Here is a 5797-nt window from a genome sequence, read left to right as displayed (position 1 = left end):
CAGTGATTAAGGCCTAAGACTAAATGGATGGTGCATCCACTGCAATTAAGTCCTATTAATGATTAAGTCGGCGATGTTGAGTATTATGCAGGTCACATATAAGTGGAGTTCATTGAGTAGGTCAACAATGATTATACACTGCATCAAACAGGCGGTGAGCAGCCATTTGTTCAGTAGTAATTAGCCCCAATGATAGAGCATTGCACTACATTAAGCGAGAGAGGATAGGACATGTTCAACCACTTTAACACTGGGAAATTAAGATGATATAATAGACAATAATGGTCAGACAATTTGTATGAAGACAACACAATCTCTTTCACCCTCTGATCACGGTAAGACATAAGCAGTTGTAAGAGAATTGCACTGGGTAATCATTAGTCCAGATTTGTGTTCGTAACTAATTCATTTCAGCATGACATCAATCAAAAAAGGATTCTGTAAAAAGAGACAGCGGTATAGTAAAGCCTTTAGGTGTAAGACTGCTTAGACAGAGACAGAGCCAGGTATCAGGTTGTCAGGCCGTGTAAACGCTCCCAGAGAGCAGGTTAGGCTGAAGCCATGATAGATGGAGACGTGACAACTATCAGAGGCTGGGTTTCTGACCTCCAGGTACGTCTGCTTTACAAGCCTCTCAAGGCGCCAGAGTTCATCAATAATTTACCGCACGGCCGCTCGTGTTAACACTATCCTTAAGCGCAGTCATTATGTATAAGAAACACACACAGACGCACACACGAGCATGGACGGACACGCGCGCACACACACACAGAGATAATGTGAATGTTATGAAACGATCCTCATTTTCTCATGTCATCATGAGAAGTCCAGGTTCCTAGAAAGTATGGATTGTCTGAAATAAACTATGTACTCCATTTCAGTTCAGTTCCTTGCACAAATATGAAGAAAACTTGTGGCAGCTGTAAAAACAAACGTGTCCTCTCATAGACATGGTGGAAAAAATAAGTCATAAGTCATGTTCTTTACAGTCCCAGTTTTGCTCAATACATTCTTTATCATTGGACTTTTAATGGATGATTTGATCTCAGCAGACAGATGGGAGACAGCGTTAAAATCGTTCTGACTTAACCAATCCATGTAGACGGGCACTATAAGACAATAGCAATAACTGCAATATAGTTAGTAGTTACGCATCTATCACAAATCATATCCGCTCTTAACGTGCTATTTGTGTTTTTGTCAACTCATGAGGAACGGGTTTCAATCCGTTTTTCTCACCAGTTCAGCTGTTGCTGCTGGCAAAATAAGGGAAAACTGTTGAAAAGATAATTGGCAACAGTTATTAGCATCGTTCATCATCATCAACATTCATAAGCCTAATATAAGCTGCAGAGATTTTCTGGCTGGAAATAAAGAGCACAGAAACAAACCACCATCTCTGCCAGTCATGATTAGGCTTAGTCATGAGAGGGGATTCCTGTCCTCAGACTGGAGATCAATGTCATATTGACTCTAACCCATCAAACTAAATGTCTATCCCCACTGATTGCGGTAGATGAGCGAGATGTGTGTGTGGTGTGTGTGACTTGTATTCATAATAAGAAATGCAAAGATTTTCAGCTGAATATCTCAGCAACTACATCAGGGCCAGCAGAATGTATCATGTTTGCTGGAGTTTCTTGTTGGAGTGAGAAAACCTAATAATGTTCAAGGAAGCAGTGGATCAAAATGTACTTTCTAAGCATGCGCTCAGTTCAATTGTCTTAAGTGAATTGTCTGTGCACCAAACAACAGCAGGTATCAAATGGACCATGTAATCTCTTCTGTCAGCTGTTATTGTTAGAGTTCGAAGGGCATGTCCCACTGGTTGAATCAACATTGTTTCCATGTCATTTCAACCAAAACATTCAATGTGACAACGTTGAATCAATGTGGAAAACTGATTGGATTAGAAAAAAAGTCATCAACGTCAGGGAATGTTGTCTTTTTTTCACCCAACTTTTAACCAAAATCCAATGACATGGTGACATGTTTTGTTGATTTCACATTGAATTCACGTTAGTTGATAACCCAACCAAATGTAAATCCAAACTAGACGTTGAACTGACATCTGTGCCCAGTGGGGTGGGGCTTGTAGAGCTTGGCAGAGTCCAGCAACAACCTCTAATGCACTCCAAGCCACTGCAGTTATGAAGGTGTTAACACTCAGCAGTAATGATTCTCCACCAGGAACTGAAAGAAATGCAGTAGAGATTGCACTCAAGAGATTCCAAGGCATGAAGAAACTGTTTATCTCAGTGGTGGCGCTTAGCAAGAAGAGTGCTTTGGTTTCAGCTCCTGGCTGGTATATGGAGAGGCTCTAAGAGGGGTCTGACTTGTGAGGAGGGAGGGAGTGTGTTGAGTGGGTTGAGAGCTGCAGCTCAATACAGGGCCTGGCTGTCTGAGGAGATGCAGGTGGCTGTCAGCCATACCCCCAGTCCCCCAGGTGGCCCCCTCTCCTGCTACATTACCTGCTTAATACACACTGGTAACCATACTTCCAACCTGCCATACATATAAATAGATAACACATGCATTCTGCTAAATGGTAACATCTAGTGGATGAGAATGCTAGAATCATGGGGCAATCTGGGAAACAAACATGAAGAAAAAAAAGAAGAAAAAAAGTATGCACTCACTAACTGTAAGTCGCTCTGGATAAGAGCGTCTGCTAAATGACTAAAATGTAAATGTAAAATTGCTTCACATTTTCGCTGAACTAATTGCTAGGAGACAAATGCAAACTTGAAGTAAGGTCTGCATAGAGAGTGACAAAGAGGATGGCCATGCTCAGGGGCAGACTGGGACAAAAATTCAGCCCTGGCATTTCAGCCGCACCAGCCCACATCACCGCGACTTACACACACAGGCAGTAATGCTACTGACAATGCCTTATAAATGGTTTATTATGGACCTTTAAAATAAAGTGTTACCCTGTTTTCTTCTATTGAATGATATGTAGCCTAATATTTAAACACGTATTTAAAGTGGGCAGGGGGGAACACTTGAATGCATTATTTGAAATATGTAGTTAGGCTGTTATAAGGTATTATATACAGTAAGCCAATGGTCATCTATAAGGCATTTATTCAGTGATTTTCTTCTTTGTCTAATATATGTTTATTCATTCAACACAGCTACATTAAGGAACTGGCAGTCTCTCTCTCTCTCTCTCTCTCTCTCTGTTTTCTTCTATTGAATTCAATATACAACATTCTATGTTGGTAAAAAAAACTGCGTTGTGCTTCATTTGACAGTGCCGCGCACATATGCATATCTTTCTGCCAAGAAGTGACAGGCTTTCAGTGAATGAAATAAGCGGGAGATAGGCGGGACTTTCCAGCCTTCAGTGTAACACCAGAGTCACTTGTTACTACAGCTCATAAGCTCACTTTTTGGGCTGAAGAGACTGAGATTCAGAAGCGAATAAACATTGATAAAACAATGAAAATACACTGTCCCCGAATTGACCTTTATTGTAATCAGTGGTGAGACAAGTACCCAATTGTCATACTTGAGCAAAAGTAAAGATACCTTAATAGAAAATGACTCAAGTAAAAATGAAAGTCACCCAGTAAAATACTACTTGAGTAAAAGTCTAAAAGTATTTGGTTTTAAATATACTTAAGTATCAAAAGTAAATGTAATTGCTCAAATATACTTAAGTATCAAAGGTTAAAGTATAAATCATTTCACATTCCTTATATTATGGAATTATTTTCTTGTCCTACTAAGCATTTGAAATGTAACAAGTACTTTTGGGTGTCAGGGAAAATTTATGGAGTAAAAAGTACATTCTTTTCTTTAGGAATGTAGTGGAGTAAAAGTAAAAGTAGTCAAAAATTGTAATAGTAAAGTAAAGTACAGATACTTAAGTAGTTCTTTAAAGTATTTGTACTTAAGTACTTTACATCACTGATTGTAATACATGATGACTTGAGTTTAGTAAAAAGCACTGTATAAATGTCTAGTAGATGGCTGTTGCCTTTCCTATGTGTTAGAAAAGCCAATCTAAGGACGTGTTAGACTATATTGCAATGTTCCCCCGAATGCCACTTCCCTAATTAGCATATACAGCCAAAATATTAGGACTAACTGGCAGTAGTACGCTACATGATCTGGGTCAGTGTGCGTGAGTGTGTCTTTCTCTGTTTTCTTCCTACCTTGACTGCACCCCAGTAGATTATCTATCATTTCTCACAGACAAAGCACTCGGACCAGCAAAACCAGAACTTCTAGCAAATAAGTTGGTTAACTTCACACATTTAGCAGCTTCGGCCTCAAGAGCCCATTTTTTTGGTAACTCTAAAACAGTCAATTTTTCTGTTTTGACTGACCGCCTGACAGTCATAGCAATTTGAAGATATTCATGCAGACTACAATTTTCGTCTTGAGAATCATTAAAAGCCAATATATTTTCTGCCTAATTTCTACATGATCAATTAGCCACTACTGTACCGTCAAAACATTTGGGATTGGAGAAATATCAGGCACATTTTCCTTCTGTTAAACAAATTGTTCAGCATTAGGTCTCTTGATTTCGTCTGCACATAAAAGCTGCCCTCTTATCTGCAGATGTTCTCCCCTTCCTCACCATATGGATTCATTCACAGTGCAGTGTAGGCCGGTGAAGTCATGGCTGGAGGAGAGGAGGGGGTCTCCAGAGGAAGAGAGCCATCTGTTGGGACCTGAGTGTAGCAGAAGCTATTCTGAAGAGTATCTCTCTCTAGGGGAGAGTCTGGAAGACAGGCAGAGTGGAGAAAGCAGCAGGGAAGGCCAAACCCTGTCACTGGAAAGCTCAAAGACATTGCAAGGACTGTACTGAACCCCAATAACTACTGTACAATCTGAGACTAGAGCCACAACAACAGGTGGAATAGGAGAAAGGGTAGCAAGGTTTTATGATTTATGTGTAAAATTCTACTTAGTTGGTCTTTACACTTATTTGAAAAGCCTGGTCTCATAGAGTAGACATAACATAGTAAACGTAAATCTGGGACACTCAAATTAGTATGATATGTTATGTTTGGTTAAATAAGACAGATGGTTCCTAAAGGCAAAAATGAAAGTCGCGTGGAGGGTTGGGTGTTTACCAAGAATGTCTAGCAACCCAAAAGGTTGTGAGTTCGAATCTCATCATTAGCAACTTTCAACTACTTACTACTTTTGAGCTACTTTGCAACTACTTAGCATGTAAGCTAAACCTAATCCTTCCCCTAACCTTAACCCTTTTAGCTAACCCTTCCCCTAACCCTTTAACCTAACTCCAAAACATAACCCTAACCACTAGCCTAGCTAACGTTAGCCAGCTAGCTAACTTTAGCCATCCAGCTAGAATTCGTAACACATCATATGTTTTGCAAATTCGTAACATATTGTCATCCAGGTTGTGACAGACAGCAGAGGGCTGCTGCTTCTGCTCTGAGCTCAACCTCATCCCACTGTCTGAAAGAGCTCTACTGGCCTTCAAAACATCCTCTAGGGAGAAAGGATCTCCCCAGCAGAGATGACTGGGGGGCGTCTAAGTGTAAGGATCCCCCGTCTCGTGTCACTGCACTGTCCCCCTCAAACACCCCCACTCTCACCTCCCTCCCTCCCTCCTCATACACTTAGACATCTCAATCAGTGACAGCGCAGGACATGGTCAAGCCGGCTGATCTGTGAATGCAGCCAGAGATGACTGATAAGACATGGAAGCCACAGCTCCGGTCACATTGCTCAATCTGAGGAAACATTTTATAAAAACACCCAAGGAATAGATAACTTTAATAATTTTATTTGTGAAAAACTACACTTA

Source organism: Coregonus lavaretus (assembly GCF_964263955.1).
Source record: "Coregonus lavaretus genome assembly, chromosome: 12".
Taxonomy (NCBI): domain Eukaryota; kingdom Metazoa; phylum Chordata; class Actinopteri; order Salmoniformes; family Salmonidae; genus Coregonus; species Coregonus lavaretus.
Note: the sequence above shows the minus strand (reverse complement) of the source record.